We start from the raw sequence: 25,119 nt of genomic DNA on the forward strand, positions 1-25,119 counted from the left end.
AGTGCTGTTACTGATATATATAAATCATGTTTGAAAAAGTCCTTCACCTGTGTTAGGACACTGCAGAGTATTAAAATGGAGAGCATTTTAGAAGTCTTTCCCCCTTTGTTTCATTTTCACTCAGCTTGGACAGAGAAGCTAGATGGGTCAGTTGAGCCAGTTTTGCTTCCTATCTGCGGTACTGATATGGCCCCGTGATGGGGTGTGTGCGGTTAAAAAAATAGTGAACTGGATCTTGAGAGCTCAATGAAGGCACCTCATAATACCTAGAGGGTGGGCCAGGCCTAATTAAGGAGGGATCTGAGCTGGGGGTTAGTATAAAAAGAGAAAGCTCGGAGTAGATAGGGACTGCAGGGAGGAATGGTCCAGGCACTGTCTGGGATTAAAAAGTAGAGAGACGGATAGGGGTCAAGGATGAAGCCAGGGCAAAAGTTGGCCCTGGGATCCTTTCCTGCTTAGAGACAGGGGGCAAGAGGTCAAAAGAGACACAGAGCAGCCAGTAGGGGTAGAACAGACGCTAGTGGTGAAGTATCCTAATAAAAGGGCAGGATCAGGATGTCCAGAGAGAGAGCCCTGGAAGGTGTTTGATGGAGGAACTTAAGAGTCATGAGAGGTTCAACTTCGGGAGGACAGAAGTTGGGTTAGGCTGTACTTTTGGTTTGACATTTATTGGGTGATTCCAGGGGACAGTCCAGGAAGTATTGGCCCTGAAAAGAAAGGTAACCTCTGAGAGGTATGGGAGAGGCCTGCTGACAGGTTATGGTGGAAGATGTCCAGAGAGGCAGCAGCAAGGAGGCTGATGGAGCAAACCTTGACTGCTGATTAATGGGTCCCTGGACTGGAAACCAGTGTCAGGAGGGGCTGAGTTCTCCACCAACCACTGGTAAGGTGGCATGAAGCCCTGGAGAAGGGGATATGGACTACTGGAAGCCTTGAGAAAAAGACATATGGACCATTGGGACCAGCATTTAGGACATCAGACATTTGTTTTAGTTGGATATTGTTACCTAGGAAGGGGAGAGATTTTAAAGTGACCTGGCCAGGGGGCTGAGTCACGAGACAAGACATGTGGGCAGGACCAGAGCAGCTGTCGGTAGGAGGTGCTAGATAAGTAAAGAGCTGCAACACCACATCCAGCCACTAGGGGTGGCCCACTCCACACAGAGGTAAAGGAGATTAACCATGCCCTACCCCAGTGTTGAGCAGTTGCGGTGAGTCCTCCAACAGCCAATTGGAGGGAGGCTGTTCAGGAAGCAGCCAATCAGGGTCCAACGGGCTAGTACAAAAGGAGCTGCATGGCAGAGCAGGGTCAGGGAGTCTAAGGAGTGAGGACTCTGTTCCTAGCAGGCTGCAGTTGCTGGCAGGGACCAGGGGAGTAAGAGGGAGCTCCTGGCTGGCTGCTGGCGCTTGCCAGCTGGATGCCCTGAGAAGAGGGTGAAAAAGATGCTGAGGCTGCGGCAAAGTGGCCCAGGGAATTGAAGCAGCCTTGAAGGAAGTTAAGGAAATGCAGCAGGAGGCTGCTAGCCACAGGGTCCCTAGGTCGGGACCCGGCATAGTGGGCAGACCTGGGTCCCCCCTGCATTTGCCACTGGGGAAGTGGCTTGACTGGCGGGCAGAAACACCTACCCTCGGAAGGGTGGTGGTGTGGCCGGAGGACCAGGTCATGAAGAGGGCTCTGCGGTACTTGGACTGAGGTGGGTCTGCAGGAGGAGAAGATGATGGAGGAGGCACTACCTGGAGAGGGGACCCTGGCTGGCAGAGCTAATACCTATGACGGACAGCAGGAGGTGCTGCTGTGGCAAGTGGACCCCATCTCAGGGTGTTTTAGCAGTAATTACACTCTTCCGCAAGCCTTCATCACAATCGTATCTGAGCTCCTCACAGTCTTGAATGGATCCGTCCAGTGCTTAATTTGTAATGAAAGTGGTGCCGGGGCTCAAGCAATTTTCTTACATTCATAACTGATGCAGCAGGCCCGGAGGCGCCGGGGCTATGAACTGCCAAGCCTAAAAGTGCTGGGGCTCAGCCCTGGCAAGCCATAGCACAAATTAAGCACTGGATCCATCCTTATATCCCCATTAAGCAGCCGCAGTCTTGCCACCCCAATCATTCAAAGATCAGGAGACAAATCCCTTAAAATCATGAGATTGGCTTAAGAATCATGAGCTCTTAGAACATAATTCTGGATTCTTTTTAGTTGAGTTCTGGCTTTTGAGCCATTAGATTTCTTGTTTTTAAGCTCTACTCTGCAATCAGGAGGGCTAGAGACTTGGTGTGTTCCCCCCCCCCCCGCTCTGGAAGTGGAGATCCTCACATAATCATATGCCTATTAGGGCTAGGGCTTGAAAATGAACAACCAAATATTGTCAGGCTTGCGATGAAATTGAGAGGGCTGGCAACCTTACATGGAACTGAGTCAATGAGCTTATCACAGCTGTGCAGAAAACGGGGGTGAGTGGGGTAAGCTGGGGAAGCAGTCCCAGATGATGGATGCTACACTCTCTAAAAGGAGTGTTGCAAGGTCCTTGTCAGAGTACAACAGCAGAGACTGAGTGGGCAGTGTGCCCCTAGGGGAAGGGTATCACTAGGGACCATGCTACCCTCCCTAAAAGCACAATAGAGCCCATAGTGTTGTCATGCTTAGGTCTCCAAGGGGAGGGTTGCAGCAGGGGAGGGGAGCAGCAGGGGAGGGTTAAGTATTCTTACCCCTGTTATAAGCAGGGAAACAGAGGCACAGCAAGATTACATGACTTGTCTAACGTCATGGTGAGTCAAGAGCAGAAGTGGGGCTAGAACCCAGATCTTCTGAGTCAGCCCTGTGCCCACCACACTGGCCCATGCGATTTTGCAGCACCATAGCTTCCCCCCTCCCTCTGCCCAGACAGATAAGTTCCTTCTGGACTCCGTTTGCTGCCCTATTTACCTTGCCTGCCATTCAGGAGAGAATCATGTTAGTGCAAGGAGAATGACAAATAGTGATTCTCCTCTGGATTCCACCCCCTAAGGACTCGCTCCCATTGGAGGCTTGGCAGGGCCTGTGCTGAGAATGTCTTGGTTTGGTAGCACTGGCTCTCCAACCATGACTGCAGAGGTGAAAATCCAATGCAAATCCATACGAGACACCCATGCAGCCCGAGACAGCCATCAGCTAATCCTCCCTTTGGCACGCGCCCCCACCTCACCCGCAAGGGAGCTTGGATTACAGCAGCTGCTCACTTAACAAGAGAGTCTCCAAAGGAAACTTGCTTTGCTGGCATGAAAATACAGAGGCAAATAAAATGCTTTGCACTGTACAGATCCCTTTGCCTCTTAGGGACCATCTGCAATGGAGCTGGAATTTCCAGCTCGGTAGACCAATGGGCACTGGCTTTGACTGAACTAGTATGCTAATAAGAGCAGTGTAGCTATGGCAGTGGGGGCAGGGATTTGCTACCCAAGTCAGTACCTTGGGTCTGGGACAGGATTGTACTGGCATGGCTAGCCTGCCCGGGGCCTACACTGCTATGGCTACACTGCTATTTTAGTGCGCTAGCTCAATCAAAGCTAGCTCATGTACCTCTATGAGGGCTGGAAATTATCTCTCCAGCTGCAGCATAGACATACCCTTAGGAGTTCAGAGCATTTAACGTGCACTGAGCCATATAGAACTCTGTGAGATAGGCAAGTGCTAATCCTGCTTTACAGAATGGGAAATTGAGGATTAGAGAGGTGAGAATTGTCTTGCCAAAGATCTGACAGTGAATCAGTGGCAGAACGGGGAATAGAACCTGAGTCTCCTGACTCCCAGTCTTCAGGATGGGCTGTAAAACCATTTGTCGTCATTAAAGATCTCGTGGGGGTTCTCTGGCAGAGTAAAGTGTTAATTTTTGTTCCCTGGCCAAATACCTATTCAGCTGATTATATTCTTGCCTTTCTAAATTTCCCCTGCAGTTTCAACTGCATGCTCCATGCTTTGCTTCCTGTAATAAAGTCTGGTGTAACATGGCTGTTCACTTTAAACAGATGCTGTGTTTCATAAATCCATAGGTTTCAGGGCCAGAAAGGACCACTGTGATCAACTGCTCTGACCTCCTGAATAATACCAGAGAACTTCCTCAAAATGATTCCTAGCACAGACCTTTTCAAAACACATCCAATCTTGATTTAAAAATGGCCGGTGATGGAGAATCCCCCATGACCCTTGGTCAATTGTTCCAATGGTTAATTAATCTCACCCTTAAAAATGTTGCCTTATTTCATCTGAATTTGTCTAGCTTCAACTTCCAGCCATTGGATCAGGTTAGACCTTTCTCTGCTAGACTGAAGCATCTGCTATTAAATATTTGTTCCTCATGTAGGTGCATAGACTCTAGTCAAGTCGTTCCTCAACCTTCTCTTTGTTAAGATAAGTAAATTAAGCTCCTTGAGTCTATCACTATCCAGTATGTTTTCTAATCCTTTAATCATTCTCATGGCTGTTCTGTGAACCTCTCCAATTTATCAACATCCTTCTTGAATTGTGGACACCAAAACTGGACCCAGTATTCCAGCTGCAGTTGCACCAGTGCCAAATACAGAGGTAAAATAATCTCTATGCTCCTACTCAAGATTCCCTTATTTATGCATCTCAGGATAGCATTAGCCTTTTGGCCACAGCATTGCACTGGGAGCTGGTGTTCAGCTAATTATCCACCATGACCCCTGAATCTTTTTCAGAATCATTGCTTCCCAAGATAGTGTCCCCCATCATATAAGTATAGCTGTGATGAGGTTCACTTGCCTCCTTGTGGCTGCATCTGGGAATTAGCTCCATTTAGAACTGACCCCCCCGTCCGATGGCTGCTCACACTGTGTTTCCTCTTGCTCTCTGGGACGTGCAGTGCTCTCTTCTTCATGAATCAACCTCCTAGTCAGGTCACTATATAGTCCTCATCTTCTGGGGTATCAAACTGCCATTGGATCAGCTGTCTGCATGCTGTTCCAGACAGTTTTCTGGTCCATGGCCTGGTCCTGCGCCACTTTCCCAGACGCTGGTAGGGGAACCTGGGCCTACCCACTACTCCCGGTTCCAGCAACTTTGGTCGTCTTGCTCTCAGATCTGTTGCTATTTTCCTGGACTCCTTCCTACTTCCCTTCTCTATCTTGTGGCCTCTACCCGCTCCTGGTTGGCTGGCCCAAACTCCCTCCTCCCAGGGAATAACTGCAAACTATCTCCCCTTTTTGACTTCTTGCCAAACACAGTAGCCCCAAACAAACCTCCCTTCTCCCATCACTTCCCCTGCAGACTCCTTCTGTTCTCAGCTTCATCCTTTTATGCAGGCCCAACCTCATCCATTTCAGCTGAACATCATCTTCCATAGGCTTTATTTATCCCTGGCTCAATCCCAGGTGCAACATATAAGATTGACTGACCTATTTTAACCTGCTCTGCTGTGTGTGGGGTGAACACCCCATCACAATGGCCTACATTCTTTGCTCCTAGATGTACACATTTATATTTAGCCACTTCACCCTACATGTAGCTGCAGTTCCATGGTGGGCAAGTAATTCTTATATAGTTAGTCTGTAAAATGCCTTGGGATCCGTCTTCATGAAAGGTACCTTAAAAATGGACTGCCTTTAGATTAGACACAGACTATTCCTTATGGAGAGAATCCCTAAATACATGCAAGTCCAATTCCAAAACAAAGGCAGCAGACAAACTATGCATTGTATGCTAATGATAAAGGTAATCCTACAAGGTGCCTCATGATTTAAGGTGATTGTATGTGGGATTCCCCAGCACCTGGAGAACTGAGTTGGCAAAGTACAATAAGGGCTTTTCTCCTTCTACACCAGCATTTGGTAGAGACCAGTGCCAGAAGTGGCATAGTGGAGTATGATGGACAAATGGTCTCCTCCATTGTTGCGTCTCCTATGTTCCTAGAACAGATTTTCTAGTTCCCCAAGTCTTGGCTGTTAGTTATTTCTTTTTGTGACAATTGGTACAAACATCCCGTGTCCCTCAAATCAGAACAGCCCAGAATAAGTTTCCTGGCAACAAGACAAAAGCAAATCTACAGAGAAGTTTTGCACAGGGAATATTTCTACTATTTGCAATTATGTTCTGCAGGCAAGTGTCCCATGCCAAACTATAGCAAGGGAAATATTGAATTGCTGGAAGAATCTGGTCATTCTGGATCTGTAATGGAGTTTGTTAGGAACTCAGCTTCCTGGTGTGGAAGGGCACAAGTGTATATAATGAAGGGAGGTTGGGGCATGATTATGCAGGAAAATAACCTTTCTGGGCTGAAAGCCTGTGGAATAGTTTATTTGGTAGCCCAACAAACGTCACTGCAGCCACATTTTCCACCTCCTATGTCCACAGAGTCTATTACATCATCCCAAATCCCAGCTACCAAATGCCGACTTCTTGGGGGACAGCTGTGCTTGCACTTACTGGCTGCTGCATCACTAAGGGTCCTGTTGGGGTTATATAAAGAATGTTGTACATGACTGGTGGACTCCTGACCTCCATATGTTCCTCTAAACCAGGCTGCCTTCCCTATTGGGGTCTATCTCTGAGTCTGGATCCCAGGTTCATGACTCAGGTCCATTTGCATCAGTCCAGGCTGATCTGGCACACCCCCTTGCAGGCAGACGTGAGGTTGCAGGTGAGCCCTCACTTGATATTTTTCCTCCCTCAGAGTATCAACAAGTCCCAACAGACTGCTAGATGCTAAAGAGCTACAACTCAAGCAGGTGATCCTTGCCAGGCCAGGCTTCTGGCCAGCTCTGGGAGACTCTCAGATGCCAACTGACTGTTTCCCTCCATCTTCGACACTTCCATCTCTAGGATCACCTCTTCCAGGCTCCTCATTCTGGTGGGATCCCCAAAGAGCGCACCCTCTAGGCTCCCTGCTCAGGCTACTCCTGGGAGCATCTCTACACAGGAGCTTCCTTTCTCCCTTGGACATTTCCCCCTATCTGAGCTTGGATAACTTTTATTAGGTTGAGGTGCTTGTTTACTAACCAGCCACATGGGGCAGTCAGTTACCCCCAGGTGGGGTCTTGATAAGGCAGTCACAGGCAGACTGGGCCCTAACTCCCCATCTATCAGAATAAGTCATCCCAGCAGCAAGATGGCTAAAATAAGACTGCAAACTCTTCAGGGCAGAGATCCTGTCTTCATATAGGTTTGTACAGCACCTAGCATAATGGCTCAGCTGATCCTACTACAATACAATATTAGATAATAATAACCCTCCTCTGCTAAAAATTTCACCTAAAGCTGAAACTGAGCTGAGGTGTTGAAGGCCAGATCTATCCATGCTGTAACACCATTGAAGTCAATAAGATTGCACTGGGGAATGGACTGGGTTTTGAATCTGGGTTTTGTAAATGATTTCTCATTTTTGCTGCTGCCTTTGCATTTCTCAGTTCTAGCTGGGATGAGAAGTGGAAATGTCAAAATACTGAGAAGAAGGTTATTTTCTTAGAACTTCTGGTCTTATTGAAAGCGGGAAATGCTTGTAATGTCACAACGGAGTCTATTCTCATGAGATTTCAAGACCAAATGTTCTGACTCAGAAGGCATGAATAATTTTCCAGGCAGCTAACGCTGTAGAATAGAAGCTCACCTATTAATTAAGAGAGGGGCTTCTGGTGTAAGGAGTTTGATTCATCAAATGGAGCCACCTGGTTATTTCCATACACAAACTCTGTTTCTTAATATAGAATTTATCCAAGCCAGCTCTCAGAGCAACACTATAATAAGCAAACCAGCCTCACAAGCAACCCTACAACAATAAATGAACCCTCAGAAGCAACCCTGCCATAAGCAAGCCTTTAGTAGCAACCCTACAATAACAAGTCCTCCCTCAAGACCAGCCTTACAATAACAGAACAGCAGCCTTACAATAATAAACTCAGCATTGCCAACCCCAAATGTTCAAAATTCTTGAGTCAGGCTCCTAAAATGAAAAGATTGATTTAAACATTTTGAGGGTTTCAGTAACAACTTTTGGGTTGTTTTTCTTTGCCTTCTGGTTTCTGAGTCTTTAGGGTGCACGTGGGTCATGTTTTCAAGCTTTTCCCTACAACCATGAGTGCTAAAAATGTACTTAAAAAGAAAGGACTCGAATTCTCATCTAATCACATGCCTCCAGGAGTTGAGGCTTTAAGAAAGATGCCAAACATGGCATGACTTGCAATAAGATTGTGAGATCTGGCAACAAGCATCAGCAGTTTGTTTATTGAAGGAAATTGTTTATAGTGAGAAAACATTTCTTGGGGGTTTAGAGAGAATAGGGCCTTTCTCTGAGAGAGAGAATTGTGTAAAGAACCTCAACAGGGTCCTTTTAAATAAGAAACAATTTCTTTAGGAATTTTTGGACAGAAGTTTTTGTTTGTTTTATTTTTAATGCAACTTCTTTTGTAACAGGTTAAAATGGATTCATGCAAACTGGAGATAATGGAGTTTACCTTTAATTTCTTACTGCTGGGGATAAATTACCTCTTAGAAATGAATTATTTTGGCCAAGCAAATGAATTGGAATGGATATTCTTAATTGTTTTCTAAATTGCTATTACCCCCCCCACACCCTCCCCCGAACACAGCTGTTTTGTATCAAAGTCTAGTCTCATGAGTACTGTCAGTCACACAAGGGCATGAAATCATGCAGTCATAAAACAGAAGAGGTTGGGGGGATATTGACCCAGAATATTGATTAGTTGTAAGACACACAAATTGAATAGAAATACTCCTTCCCAACAATAGACACAATTCTGTCCTGGGCTAGCAAACATAGAGATTTTCTCCTCCTTTCTCCCATTATACAGGGAAGGAGGAAGGTTAAAGGTCTGGACTTGGATTCAAGAGACTGTAGCTGAATTTCTGTCTCTGCCACAGACTCTTCTTTGTGACCTTGGGCAAGTCATTTAGGCTCAGATTCTCAAAGGGATTTAGACTCCTAACTTCCATTGATTCCAATGGAAGTTTGGAGTCTAAATCCCTTGGTGGATCTGGGTCTTAATCTTTCTGTGCCTCAGTTCCCCATCTGTAGCATGGAGATAATAATACTCTCATTCTATCTGTCTTGTCTGTTTAGACTGTAAACTCTTTGGCACAGGATCTGTCTCTTATTATGTTTAAATGATGCCTAGCACAATGGGCCTGTCAGTTGAGGCCTTAGAGGATATTGTAATATGAATTATTAGTAGTAGTCAACAATCCCATGGAGTTCGAGGATGATTGTCTTCCATAAAACAATAGCCAGTTAACACTGATGGATCCGCAGGTGGCTAATAAGACCAATCCAGGATCCACTGTTCTTGTCACAATTGGGACAAACATTTTCCAATGGAAGGGGTGGATCTGGATTGTTGTCAAGCTGTGGCGTGTTCTTTCCTCCTTTCCCATTTTTCCATTTCCTGTTGTCTCCGTTGGGTCTTGAAATACTGGGATCATTGTCATAAGGTCCTTTTCCATTTTGGTTGGTCGAGGGCTTGGGTTTCCCATGAGCTAATGTCAATATTCCAGGTTCCAAAATGTCATTGTTTGGTTTGGACCGTAGTAGTGTGATCCTGCAGGATGTGGTTATCCAGCCAGGGATAGGTGAGGCAGGCTATGTTTAGGGCACTTTTTCTAGTTCCTTCCCTGTGCGGGGTGAGCAGAGTGGATCCTAAAAGCTGTTGTTCAGATTGGTTGCAGCTGCTGAGTTGCACTCCTGCCTCTGTCCAAATGCAATAACAACCATTTGACAGCTGCCATCTGCATACTGGTCTGTGACTATGAACTTCCAGTCATCACTGTTGCCACTCGCCGATTGCTGCGGGATTTGGATGTGAAAATGGAAGATGCCTGTGCGAGAATTCTTTTAACATGAAGACACTGTTACATGGCCGTGTCCACGCAGTACTTAACAGGATAAGGATCATAATCCAATGGCAAGGAAACAAGACGACTGAAGACCTTCATCCTGCTGCAGCCCTCACCTGCCTTCTCAGCCATTGAGAGAAATTGTCTCTTTATTTGCCTCCTCTGCTGTTGAGGACTTCGGGGTGGGGAGTTGGACTGCTGTTTGTCTGGAACGTCACTGTCAACCTTGCTGCCTTGGGTGACCCTGATAGGAGCGTGAGATTTCCCCACTGCATCAGACTCAGGATCTTGGGAACACTCAAGCCACTCAACCGCATCAAGGTCACGATCCACTGAGCCACTTTGCTGGAGCCACTACCTCGAGGGTGATGTAGATCTTCCTTCCTTTCTGAGGGTATATAGTTAAAAGCACCCAAACCAGCTAAAATCAAACACTCCACAGCATGCACAATTCCCCCTCTGGGGAGAGGATGAGAAAAGGAACACAATGCATGTGACAGATGTTAGTCGTGTCACTTAATGCATGACTGGAAGGTACTCAGATACTACTGTGAAGAGGGTGGTGTAAAAACCAATATATAAAAGAATGGCTATGCTTCTGTGAAATGAATCTTTACTGGAGAGAGAAGGGGCAGGGCTTGGTACGGTACCAGGACATGGGAGGTTAGATCTGGGGATGCAACATATTAAGGGAAGAATTTTCAAAAGCATCTAACACAAATCCCAAATCAATGGGATTTGTGCTTCAGAATTCACGTCTGCTGAAAATCTACTTCTTATGACTTAGTGTTGGGCAGTGCTTTTAAATGCATGAAAACATGATACATAAGATCTTAGAACAATAACTAAGCAGGGTTTCTGACCCATTGTCTGGTTTTACAAGTGAAAGGGTGATTTTTTTTTCTAGCTGCAATAGCTATAAACTCAACTCCTGTTCTTTTTGCCTTTTACATTGGCACCACTAAGAGATTCTGCAGTCGGCATTTTGCTGAGGAAGTGCCAGGACGAATCGACTCCAACTTACTTTCCTGTGGCTGAATGTACTGCACAGGGCTAACAGCTGTAAAAATGCACGCATGTCAATGGAGCAAACATATGTGACTTTAAGACACAGGGGCCAGATTTTGCCACCCTTGCTCACATGGAATAGTTCCTTACTACCTGAATAGTCTCATTCAAATCAACGGGTCTGTTCTTGGGCAGAAGGATCAGCACAACGGATGTAAGGATGTCAGGTATTCATATTATTATAAATTACCCATGGGGAATACATCCATAGCTTTTATAGGATTCATGGAATATGAATTCCATGGGGAATCACTATGTTGAATAAGAAAAGACCCTTTTGTATAGTCTTTTTTCTCTGAGTCCTAAATTTGCAGCTGGTTCCTATCCTAACATTGGGCCAAACAAGCCCCCAGATACAGACATACCTAGCCTTTGGGGAGTTCACATCCAGATCCAAACTTCAGCCTGGGCCTAAGTCAGTCACCGTCAGTGGATAGAATCCCACTGAGCTCAATGGACTGTGCATCCAGACCCTATGGTTGGGCCCACATCCATCCGGAACAATATATCTCCCAGCAATTCCACTGCAGTTCTTGGCCCATTCCTCTAGAACATTGTTGCTTTTTTAAAAAAAAATAAGGATTGGTTTTGAGGAGGCAGAAACTCTCTTCTTTTCCATCAGATGATTGAGTATCAGGCCCCTCCACTGAGATTTCTCCATGGAGACATTGGGTTTTCCTGGCAGGCAAGGCTGCAAACTACTCAGTGGAATGTCTATAGCTTTGCAGCTCAAGAGGAGCCAGCAGGCTGGGCATCTCAGCCAAGGGAAACACTGCCTTAGTCACAAAAATGCACTCATGGAGACTGAGGTGCACACTGGATTAGCAGGCGACTGACTGGGTCGTTGGTTATTTCCCTCATTCTCCCCGCCACTAAAATCTAAAGTGCAGAGAAGACAAATCCACAGACAAGAAATCTGGAAGTCCTAATGGACATGGGGGACTGTGGTTTGATGGTGGATTCTTTGACTCTTGGTACTTTGGGTTTGTACAGGATGTGTACACACACACACACACACACACACACACACACACACACACACACACACACACACACACACACACACACACACACACACACACACACACACACACACACACACACACACACACACACACACACACACACACACACACCCCCCATAACTTGGCAAGCAAGAGTTTTCATGGCAAGGCACCAGGAAATGGGAGTTCCCCTCTCAACTGGGAGGAGAAGGGCAATGAAGCAAAGGTGGGAATCAGACACAGCCTGGGTCTCAGTGGAACACTAGCCTGGGCAGCTATTACACAAATAATCTCCGGGAGCTGTGAGCCTCTGCTCATTGATGACACAGACGGTGCTGTAGAAAAACAGACTTAAATTGCTTCTTGTTCATGGCATCTGTAATGTACAAATGGTTTTAGTCCAAGCCTTTGTGGTTGGAGTATCCTGACACCTCATAAATTATCTGAAAGGCGCAACAAAGCTTCAAAAGGATGAAACTCGACGCTGAGGTCAGCATGAATTTTCTTGCATCTCCTCCAGGGGAGGGGCCTTTTCGTTCTGGTGGAAAACCACCACAGAAAAGAAGCAAAAAAAAAAAAAAGAGGGAATGTTTCTTGGAAGTAGAATGTCTGTCTTCAGGGGGACAAGGCTTTTTCTATTCTTTTCATCTGGCCGCCATTCTGTTCACACATCAGAGCAGGGTGGATCGTGGAAGGCGCTACAACCAGGTGACACTTTGTGTCAGTTCCAAACCCCCAGGTGTCCTCCTGCATGTTGTCCTAAGCCCTTTCAGATAATTTCCCTATCCTAAGACTCGATCCTGCATGGCGCTGATGAGCATCTCCAACTCTCACTGACTTAAGTGGAAGCTGCCTATGCTGAACACCTTGGAGGTTCAATCCTTTTCAGACAAAGGAGAGCAGAGTGAAACTAAGTGCTGGAAAACCATGCTGGGCTTAGGTCCCTGTCTGCAGTTTTCAGAGACTAGAGCACAGCATCCTAGGAAATGGTTTATGGTCTCTATTGTCTTATATCCCCAAGCACCCTACTGATTTTCTTTAACTGCTGTTGCATTGTCACTGCTAAGGGTCTAGAGCAGCGGTTCTCAACTGGTGGTACGCGGAAGACAGCTCAGTGGTACACGAGGCGTACCCTGCCACCGATTCCGCCACCGAATCCCCCCCCTCGCCAGCGCTGCAGAAGCTCGCCATCGCCGAATCCTTCCCCCTGCCGCCGCTGAGAAAGCTCACTGCCGCCAAAAGTCCCACCCACCCTGCCGCTAAAAATGGTCAAACGGCGGCAGGGTTTCGGCGGCGGGCATTGATCCCTCCACGCAACCCTGCCGCCGCCGAAAGTGTTCCCCCCGCTTATTTACCGAGTTCCACTCGGGCCAGGTACAGTCAGGTCAAGCGGTACTTGACCTGACTGTACCTGACCCGAGTGGTACTCGGGGGAAAAAAGGTTGAGAACCGCTGGTCTAGAGGGCCCAGGGGGTGGTAGAGTCCATGCAGAGGATCCAGGGGGTGGTAGTCCATGCAGAGGGTCCATGCAATGGCAGTTCCTGGGGCACCCTGATGTCATGAGCCATTGTGAAGAGGGATGAGGAGGAGGGGACTGAAGTGCTACGTAGTCCAGTGGAAAATTCATGGAACTGGGGACCAACAGACCTGTGTTCCATTTCTGGTGTTTCTGCTGTGTCACTGTGGAAACTTGAGCAGGTCACTTCACCTCTCAGTGCTGATCTTTAACTACAGTGGTTTTTCACTGAGAATAAAAGGGGACTGATGTCATTTTCATCCTGGTGGCTTTGCCTACTCTTTCCTTGGGAATTTCTTGTTCTCTAAATATAGGGGAATTATTCAAGAGACAAGGACATGGATAGGCAGGGAGGATCTTTGGGAGGATATAACAGGTAGCCCAGAGCCTTCTTTACACTAGGGAAATTTTGCAACACTTCTCCATCTCCAGAGGTGAGAACCACAATGGAGACTGGCTGCTGGCTGCCACCAGTATTTCAGGCCCTGTGTGCATCATACCTGCACTGAGCAGGGTTAGATGACATGGTGCTAGAAAATGGGACACTAGCTAGTCATCCTTCTAGACTGGGGTGCCTAACACTAGTGAAGCTGAACTTGTGTTAGCAACGGGAGGCAACGTATGCAAAATGTCTTTAATGACTGGGTTTAATGAGGGGCTGAGCCTTTCATGGCAAGGACTTCACTTGAGTTGTTAATTCACTTCCAAATGCTTTTGTGGTATGAAAAGCTATAAAAATGTTACTGAGGAGTTAAAAGGGTAAAGCTTTGTGGGTGTGGGTCAGAAGTAGATGAAACACATCAAGCATCTGTCCTGGACCAGGCTTCTTAATGTTCAACTCCTATGTTAATTTGTTATGCTATGTTTTCATATGACACCATTTCAGGGATGGCAGGAGGGACGTGCATTTCTTGAGGTGCACAATAAAATGCACTCTTGAACGATAGCAAGCACAGTTTAATTTTAATTTGTCACATCATCTACCACTTTGCTATATCTTATTTCATCTAAAAATGTTACAGGTTAAGTGGGAAACTGCCTTCCACTGATGATGATGGATAAGACTTCCACATCCTGCTCTCTTTGCGTCCCTGGCAGCACTTGATTCCACTCCATATATCAGTCTTTTCTTATGAATACGGAACTGATTTTATGGCAGCAAGATGCTTTTCACTAGATTTAGGTTATTAAACTAGGGAGAAGAAAAGTCTCTGTTTTGCCCTTTATTTGGGACAGACCTTGAGTTTTACAGGCTTGTTTTAGTAAGTAATTATTTTGGTAATGCTGGGGCCTCTTTTATTGAATCGTAAATGCATCCTGGACAGCCCTGGAAATAACAAGCAGACCTTTCTGTTAAAGGCTGTGGATTGTGCTGTTTAGCAGATCTGAACATTACTAGTGTATTCTAAGATTGCTATTACTGCATAGGCCCTAGTCCTGCAAATTCTTATGCATACATTGAAATTCATGCACATGAATGGCCCTATTGGCTTCAAAAGACGACTAATGCATTAGGTTAAGCACTTGTGTAAATGTTTGCAGGATTGAGGCTGTAGAGGAGGGAAAAAGTCTCTCTCTATGGAAACATCCTCTCTGACCATGTTAAGGAAAAGAATCAGATAATTGGGATCTTTATTTTACTTATTATAAAAAATGTTCTGGAACCAATTCAAGTACCAATCAGAAACCACGTTGTTCGGTTAATCACGTTTAGATGCCATTTCAGATACAGAATACGTTAGTCCCAGTTTTAAAATATAATATGCCCTTTATCTCTCTCTTTCTCACACACACTTATTTTAATTTATTTTTATCTGTCTTGGCTGGCATTCAAGCCTTTCTCCGATGATCTACTGACAGGCTTTGAAAACCTCCCTTCTGACTCCAAGTTTGCAGAACCCACCATACTATATTGAAAAGTTGCATGAAATGGATGTGATGGCTGCCTGCTTTGTATACTGCAGAGATCCTGCAGAGTTCATGGGGCTAAGGTGCTAAGCCCAGGGAGTGTGTGTCTTTAACAAAATGAAACAAAGATGCTGTCCAAATATATTTAAATCCCATCAGAAATTCCTGAAAGGATTTATGGCCCTGGCATTTTTTATTGGACAGATATCAGTTTTGTCGAACAAGTTTCTTTCCTTTCTTCCAATACTTTACATGGCAACAGGATGCCTGTTTGTTCTCTTTATCAGTAGAAAGGCAGATTTTGGAAGACATCTGAGGGGCCTCCTATGTGGCCATGCTGCCTGATCTACAGTGCCAGGCTGCCTCATGACTTCTTTAGAAGGAAGTTCATTGGTTGCAAGGATTGGAATGACCTTTTAACTCATGGCAAGGAATAAAGTTCTGGCCTCATCGAAGTCAACAGGAGTTTTGCCAGTGACTTCAATGGAACCAACAGGAATTCACCCTTAATGTTTTACCTATGGCATACAAGATTGGTTTAGCTTAGAATTCAGCCCCTAGAGTTTCCTGCTGGTGAAGTGAAATATTTGTTATAAGCAAAATTCCTGGACAGGGTGTGCAAAGATTGTTCAGCCTCCACATCCTATCTGTGGTAAGCAATGGGTGAGAGAATAACAAGGCTATTTCTGAAGAATGAATGTTCAGGCTCCCAGGAGAGTTGAAGATGCACTTTTTAGCAATCAGGAAAATATCATTAGGGTGGAGTTTTCAAATGCACTCAGTGTTGATCTAACTCTGCTCTTTGAAGTCAATGGGAGTTTTATCAATGACCTCAATGGGATTAGAGTTAGGCCAACATTGACTGCTTTTGAACATCCCATATTTTATGCTTAATATTTTAATAAGTTTCTTGTTTGAATTCTGGCACTCTTTTAATATCTTCACTAAACCACAGTTGTTATTCTTAATTATTTGTGCCTAAGACCCCCAGCCATTTCTCAGGACCCCCTTGTGTGAGGCATTGTACAATCACAGAACAAAATGACCGTCTCTGTGCAAAGATTTTTTCAGCTTGCTGGCAATTTCAAAAAAATCAAAAACCAAATTTTGCTTCTGGCCCAACCGGAAACAGTTTTATTCTAAATTTTAGGCCAATTGAAAAGTTGGAGGAAAAAAAAATCATTTTGAGTCAAATGAAATGTTTCATTTCAACAAAATTTAAATGTTTTTCCCTATTTTGACCATTTTAAGAATTTTTTTTTATTGTTTTGTAAATAAAGTAGGAAGAAATTTTGAAACAAAACCCATTCTGAACTGAAAAATCAAAATGTTTTTTTAGGATATGTTTAAATGAAAAATTTCAATTTTTCATAATTTTTTTGTTTTTTGACCAAAAACAATTGGTGAAATCAACACAAATTTGCAAAACATTATGGTATCACTGAATCTGCATTTTTCAAGAGAAAAGTTTCAGCTGAAAAATGTTCTCCCACTTCTAAATCTGAGTAACTACACAGTGTAAAGAAGTTTGAAATGTTTTACAATCTCTTTTGCTGATATTTGGTTTCTCAGTGTCAGAAATGACCTTGTTTTCAGCTTCCAGCACTTGACTCGGATGCACCAACTGAAATGAAACACTACCAAAAAAGAAATCGCATTGTATTCATACTAAGAAATGTTTTGTATCTTGTGAACCTTAAGCCTCTTGAGTAGACTGAATGCAGTTATTCTTTGATTTCAGCAAAGAGGAAAGTTCCCAAACTCCGTGTAGACAACTCTCACGAGGTTTCTTTTGTTTCTTAAAGCCCAGCAGCCTGGAGGCATGTGATTAGGTAAGAGTCTCAGATTTCATTTTTAAAATTTTAAGTTTCTAGTCCTCATGGTTGAAAAGAAAAGCTTGAAAAAAACAACCCAAGTGGAATCTAAAGGCTCAAAAACCAGAGGGCAAATAAAAAAAACATTTTTTTTAATAATCTCATGATTTTTAATCCACTCTCATAATTTTTGGGGCCTGACTCTTAGATGCTCGGGGTTGGCAAGGCAGCAAACTCCAGTGGCAGAACTTCAAAGTTGTTTGCTAGTAAGGGGGGTCTGAGCTGTAACATCGGAATGTGGCTACAGACTCGAATCCAAACTTCTTCACAGTTGAGGGTTCTTTAGATCTGGGTGTTTGGTTTGGCCCTTCTGCACAAGCAAAACTTAATTGCCTGTTCTGAGGTTAGGGTGACCAGATGTCCTGATTCTATAGGGATAGTCCTGATATTCAGAGCTTGTTCTTATATAGGTGCCTATAACCCTCCCCCCATCCTGATTTTTCACACTTGCTATCTGGTCACCTTACCTGAGGTGTGGAAATCCAAGTGTCGCTCGTTATTATCAGAAGCAAGACAAAGCACCCTCTTTAAATGGAGGCACCTCTTCTGGGGCACATACTTGCTCCATGATAACAGTGAACATGTCAGAGAAAACTCAAGCAGCAGGCATTGTGTTAATGGACTCAGAATGGTACCAGATTGTGTTCCTAGTGTCCTGGCAAGGTGCCCATTGAGTTTGTGAGTCAGCGTGGCGGAACAAAATTATTTTCCACTTGCACACAAGAATGAGGGATTGTTGTGGGAGGTGCCCTGAGAAATGAGGTTGCATGGTTAGTGTTAACCCAATAATAAATACTCCGTCAGCTCCTGCAAAGAGAACAGAGAGCTCTGGAAACCCTGTGGAAAAATGAAGCTAGCCAGAGGACAAGCAGCCACAATGTTAATCAGCATTTCTAAAGTAGCTTTGATCCCACTGTCTCCACCACCATGGTGGTTGGGACCTGGGATCCCAGTTCCATGGGAAAATCTGAAATATTTTTTAAAAAAATAATTCCACATTGGAATGAAACCTTGATGTTTCCCACACAGAGGGAATTCTGAAATTTCATTTGGAAAAAAAAAAAATCATCATGACATTTTGTTTAGACTTTCCTCAACGAAATTGTTGAGGTTTCCCGAGCCGCCCGGGGACCTGGCAGCTCTGCTCCCGGACTCTATGCCAACACAGCTGGAAACTCTGGTTACCCCAGCTGGCGCCAGGGCTCGGAGGGTTCTAGGCTGGTAGGGTAGCTGGGGGGCCAGCTGAGGTTGCAGGAATAGGCACAGGCTGGGGCAGTCTGTCCAAATGACCAGGCCACTGGGAATTCTCCCAGCAAGATGGAGCAGACAGAAGTGGCTGCTTCCACTAAGAGTCTATATACCTGCCTTGGGAGCCACCTGGTTAGGCCTGTGCTTATGGATTGGCTGGGTACAGGTTGCTTGGCAGGTAGTTCCCTCTGATGACTCATCTCAGAGGCTCCCCCGTCTACAGCATGGAGCCTGGAAGGGTTGAGAGCCCTGGTTCAGGTGGGGGCTTCCAGGGTCCCGGCTCTGCAGCAGCCTGCCAGGTGGGGAGGCAGGGGAGCTGATAGGACCCCAAGCAGGTTTCCGTGGGAAGCCTGCCTGCTTTCCAGGGGAAGATTTGACACAATGGAGAGGTTCCCACAAAGTGTTTGCTTTGCTGAATCAGCTCTTTCTGCCAGAAGAATGCTCCACTGGAAAATTCCTGATCTGCTCTAGTTGTCACCTGGGATTGAATCAAGGCCCACCAGTGCTAGGAGACTGAGTCGCACCTCAGCTATCAGATGGAGCAGCCTTGTGTTCTCTGTGCACCAGCCTTGAGCAGGGGACCCATAACACACAGTGACCAGGATCACAATAGGCCTTTCAAATGTTAAATCTTAATGTCCACGCAAGCTGGGGAAATAGAGCTGTGGGGCCAGTTCTGAGAAGGAGGAAACGGAAACCATTTGTAAATCCCTGCTCTGGGTTATATCACCAGAAGGGCTAAATTAGGGCATGATTTTGTCTTGCGGACGCAGCCCATAAGTAAAGGGCACTGGACAGCCACACTGCCCCCGAGGGAGATGTACTGATTAGATGTAGTATGGTAGCATCCAGAGGTGCCTGCCAAGAACCGTGGCCCCATTGTGAAAAGACAACCGGCCTCTTGAAAGGTTGCCGGAGATTCATTCCCACTGCTGTGTACCTTACGGGCTGCAGCCTAGCTATCCTGGCATGACCAGGCAGCAGAGTTGGGTGTGTGTAGGTGAGAGGAGAGGGCAGCCCGTAGCTCCACTGCTGCACTCACCCCCCTCACCACAGTTGGTTGGAAAACCTAGCTCTGACCTGTCCCTCAGGAGGAGTTCTACGGAGCCAGCTGCAGTGATCCCTTCTCCCTGCGAGTTTGTGCACAAAATGGAAACTCAGTGAGGACTGGCTGGAGGTCCAATAGGAAGCTTTAATGTGGTTCCTTGGGCCTGAAGACACCACTTCTTGTGGGTACTCTTGTCTTGGGGCACCCGGAGATCGCCGAGCTCTCAGGAAGAGCAGGCCATAGTGACATCAAGAGTAAAAAAACAAGAGGCGGGGGGAAAAAATCCAAACCAAAGACACAAAGAGGAAAATAGCTGTGAGCCCCATGGGGCTGAGGATGTGAGCAGTGCTGGGATTAATTGTTTTCTTCCATGCTGCCTAAGGAGGAATGTGGCTGGGATAGCATCGCTCTCTCAATTAGATCTGGACTGAATGTTTATTTTCCAAAACAAACAGACTCATGGTACAAAGAAACTGGAACTGCCGTTCCCATAGAGTGAAGCTCAGAGAGGCGCCCTTGCTGCAAAACTCAGACCTGGGTTTCAAACACCCTAAAGTCCAGGGCTTTTCAGATCTGAGGTTTTGGGATTGGTTGCGAATCCAGATCTGGATGTGAATTCTAAACAAGCCTGCACTCACTAAAAGTTCAGGGGTGTTCAGATTGGGGGAACGCAGAAAAGTGGTGTCGGTCCAGGCCCTTTACTGACAATTAGTTTGGGATTTAGTGAGCCATCTAATTTGGACCCCCATTCAAGGAGGCATTTCTATTCATGACAGCATACATTAGATCTAAGTCGTCTCCTGAACTGGGGCCCTAACATCTCTGTGCTGTTATCTCCTCAGATTTTCACAAACCTAGCAGGTTGGCCTGGGTCAGAACATAGGGGAACCTCTGAAGAGCATCAATAGGATGCAAGAAGTGGGGCTGGCCGCTCACTAGGTGGCACTCTGCTCTTGGAGTCAGTGCGTAATGACAATCCCTGTGCAAACGGTTCCTGTGCTGATGGAGGTGCCGTCTTGTGTTGAGATGTAAAATCCAGGCCCTGACCACCATTGATCATTGGAGATCCCTTAGTCCTTTTCACAAGAATAGTTTCCAGCTGGCCCAGTTTCAGTCCAGATCATTTTTCTGCCTGCAATATTTCTCCTCGCTCTTTGCCATAAACTGTAGTGTGGGTTTTTTTTTTTTTTTTTCTGTGCAATGTTAAGCAGCAGAGTTTTCCAGATCAAAAGTAGTTGAATTGATCCTGATATAACCATTAACTACCTCACAGCAATGTTGTGAGGTGTAACTGTTCAGGACCAGATTCTCAAAAGAATTGAGGGTCCTAACTTCCATTGAAATCAATGGAACGTAGGAGTCTAATTACCATGGAGTATCTGGGCCTAAGCATGCCCTGAGGTGTATGTCCATGAGGTCGTAGTCTTTGGCCAAGATTTTTAAGTGAGGCACTGCTGATTTTTGGTGCCTTCATTTCTGGGTGCCCAGCATTTTAAAAGTGCCTGATTTTCAAAAAAGTGGTGAGCACCAAACCTCTGAAAATCAGATCTCTTTGTCTCAGATTGGGCACCCACACTCACTCAAGGTGATAGCTTGGCCCCACTGAAGTCAATGGGACTTTGGCCATTGACTTCAATGAAGCCAGGATTTCATCCTGAAAATCTTAGCCTTCATAATTTAATATCACTTCTAGTTCTTCTTGTTTATTTTACAGACACCTTGGATTTGTGTATAGATATTTAAATACATTCATGCTCCTTTTAAACTCTTATACATCTTTGTTGTAGAACTTCTACAGCTTATGCCTTATTATTCAAGTTGGAAATACATTTAAAAAGTAGGTTAGTTAAAGTATGAGAAATCAAACTTCATTCCATCTATGCTGCGAACAAAGCATCTGCTAATGTATAGACCATCTCCCCTCATCACGGTCATTACAATGCTCTATGAATCCCAAACTCTTCTCTCTACATGCTCTAGTTGGTCTTCAGAAGATGGTAGAGTAGTAATTTCAATGAGGCTACCATTGCTACAGAATGTGACTGTTTTAGCTACAGCCAATAAATGAAAAGAGGTGGACTGAAAATCACCTGCCATCCGTCATCTGTTAGAATGAAACTACTCACTTCTCTCTCTTTGGGCTGGCAGCAACTTTGTCAGAAAAACAACATTCCACCTATGCTGCAAACAAAGCATGCCAGTGTCCCCACACCTCAAAGACTTCAATTATGTTGCTGTCCCAGGACTGATGCAGATGTTGTCCTGAACAGTGGCATCCGAGCCTGGCCAGTAAATTAAATGACTTTTAGAATAAGGAACCCTAACTCAGTAATTCTTTACATTCCCTCTCATTGTGTAGAGAGATCATGGTGGTGCAGTTTTGGAAGGTAACGCATTTCCCTCAAAAAACAATTGCACTTAAAAGTTATTCAATAATATTAAATCAGATGGATTCAGAAGAAAGAAAATGAGGTTTTATGAGGTCTTTTAGTTCCAGACAAATTTAACCGAAATTAAAAATGCACACCAGCTTCCCCACTTCTGGTGTTATCAGTCCAAAGTGTTGCACTGGAGTCTGATCTGAATTAAATTCACAAACTGGGGCTATCTTGATATTTATATTTTCTACTGGTGAACTCCTGGTTGACTCTCACATAAATAAATAATAATAACAATTACCTCCAAAGTCTTGGTGCACTTGCCAGAACCCAATGGTCACTGATGCCAAGTTAATTACAACAACTAAGACATATAGCTGGATAAGGCATCTTTCCCCTGCCAGCTGATATAAGTGTTTGCTATGAAATTCTCTATAGAAAGGAATATACATAGAAAGTTTCCACCAAAGACCTGTACTCTGAGCTGGCCTGGATATTGCTATTAGCAAAAAGGAGGAGGAAAGAAGAAACACCATCTGGAATAGCAGCAGTCTTAGGAGACTGGTATACTTTGGGCATACAGATACCAGTGTGGACATTCGCGGCATCATAACAATGGACCATTTATCTGTAGCCATGTTGGTCCCTGAAGAAGAGTGTGTAGCTTGAAAGCTTGGCTCTTTCACCAACAAAAGTTGGTCCAATAAAAGATGATATCTCCCCCACCTTGTCTCTCTAATTTATCAATGTTCTGAACTGGGAAATCAAAGCCAGTGAAAGGGATCTAAGGACATTTTGTAAGGCACTGGAATTGGTCACAGAACCGGAGCTTTCTATATAGTGGGAACCCAATGGAAAACAAAGCAACCACAGGTGATGGGCTGGAGCCATCGGGGTTGAAAAACAGGACTTATGAACTGTTTGAACATTATGAAAAACAAATTTGGTTTGAACATGGGCAATAATGTCAAGAAATAAAAACAGGAGGAACTGGTCACTTACTTGCTGGTTCTGTGGCCAGAAAAAGAAGAATTGTTAGAAATTTAAAGCAAGCCAGGACAGAGCATCCCAAGTGCAGGACACATGTTGGCAAAGCCTGGAGGAGAAAGGAACAGCCCCTCTGATTGAGTCAGGACAGCTAAACAGGAATAATGAGGGTGCAGCTATTGAATGTGTATGAAATGCAGAGGGATTTTGGACACTAGCTCCAATATAACATTTATTAGAACAGACATGCTAAGAGTACTAAAGGATAAAAGATCCAAAATCAAATAGCCTAACTGGTCTCAAATGGAAAGAGTTATGCCCCATCCCAAAATGGGTCAAATTGCATTTAAGAACTGGACCTCAGAAATTTGAGGAAGAGGCCTGGATAGCAGAGATAATGGATGAACTCATGATTGACATGGATTTTGTTATGGCTAATCACTGTGTCAGAACTGCCACTGAAGGTGTCCTGCAAATCCAGTACGTGGAAATTCCCATTAGAGATGTGACCCAGGTGAAACAAATGATTTGCTGTGAGCTAGCTGTGATGTCCCAAGGGGAAAGGAGAAGAGACACTGAAATCATAATTGCAAACACATGTTTGGGTAACTTTCCAGCAAGTGAAAACTGAGGGATAGTTGAGAAATGCTTTGAAATAGAAGATCCAGGAAAAGATTCCTGTTCGCTTGCTGAATTTTTTATGCTGAAAGCAAATTGCAAAGAAGGAACCTTGGTATCAAAGTGTGAACCCTTGAATGTTGGCACAGAGAAAAACTTACAGGGAGAGGGGTGAAAGGGAGCTCCCAGGAAAATGAGGAGAATATTGTGGAAAATATTGAGAAAAATGATTTTTTTCATTTTTTCTCAAAATTTTGTGTTAAAAAACTATATATATATAAAAATTTGGTCAGAAAACTGAAAGCCCCAAACCTGAAACCTTTGTCTGAAAACTGAATCTTTTCCAACAGGTTTTGGCTGAAAAAATATTTTTCAGCCCCACATTGCCCAAAACTTTTGGTTTTCAGCCAAAATTTTTCTAGTTTTGGGCGCTCAGTCTTCCAACAAAAAATTAGGTTTTTTTTTTCCAAGGAAAGCAGATGCTTTCTGCAAAAATTTTCATTTAGCTAAAAGCCCCATTTTCCATGGAAAGCTTGCCAACGGAAATATTTTGACCAGCCCTATTTCGACTGGAATTTTCCAGTACAGTGCTGAAATGAGGAGAAAGAGAAAGGTTTGTAGAACGAAGTCACGCTCATTACTGTAGTGTGAGGACATAAACACAAAGAGCCCTGCCTGAAGCAGTAACTAGAGAACTTGTGACTGGGAAGGTGAGTTATTTTTAGTAACTAGGGAGGATCCCAAACTTTATAACCACTTCCCACACCTAGCCAATGTAAAATGCATGATCTTATTACTAGTAACCTTGTCCTGCCTCAGTGGTTTCCTCCTATTGCTTGCTTTACGCTTGTTGCCTTTTGTCTTAAATTCCAAAGTAAACTTGTTGAAGCAAGGACTGTGGCCAAGATTGTTCAAAAATAGATGGCTAAATTTGGACACTAAATAAGTGGCAGATTTTCTCTGTGTGCACCCTCATGTGTGAATCCTCAGAGTGGAATTCTGCCATTCTGTCACTCTTAGACTAGGACCTGGGCCCCAGCACTGTATGTATCAACTGGGCTTACTCAGCAGGTCCCACGGGATTTGGCACCCGCCGTTCTTCCTTTGGAACTCTGTGTCTATAAGTGATTTAAAAAGCCTTCTTAAAAAGCAAAGTATTATTTCTTTTGAAGTAGGAACAAAGCATTTGGTGCAAAAGGATTCTACCCACATGTCTATCTTACCTAAAGCTGTGTGTGATGGTATATGGACCCTGACCTAGCATTAAAAGGGTCCACTGGAGGGTGGGCAAGGCTCAAATGAAGATGAAGGCCTGCTGCCGGAGGAGCTGGGGGAGAGGATAAAGGCAGAAAGCGGAGCTGGGAAGATGAGTGCTGTAGGGAGAGAGAGGAAGAACTCTATAATCCCTCTCTGGTGGAGGAAGAGCCTAGGGAGGCAGATGTACAGGGAGCCCAGGGAGGAGCTGTGGAGAAGAACCTAAAGAAAGGCCAAGGTAGGATGGAGTCCAGGGAGGCAGTGAGGAATCTGACAGAGCAGAACTTAGCTACTCGCCACAGGCTCCCTGGTTTGGAACCTGGAGAAGGAGGGTCTGGGTTACCCCACCAGCCACAGGCAAAGGTGGTGTGGGAACTC

Source organism: Emydura macquarii, unplaced genomic scaffold (genome assembly GCF_026122565.2).
Source record: "Emydura macquarii macquarii isolate MOO-44397 ecotype Brisbane River unplaced genomic scaffold, CSIRO-AGI_Emac_v2 contig_3287, whole genome shotgun sequence".
NCBI classification, from domain to species: Eukaryota; Metazoa; Chordata; order Testudines; family Chelidae; genus Emydura; species Emydura macquarii.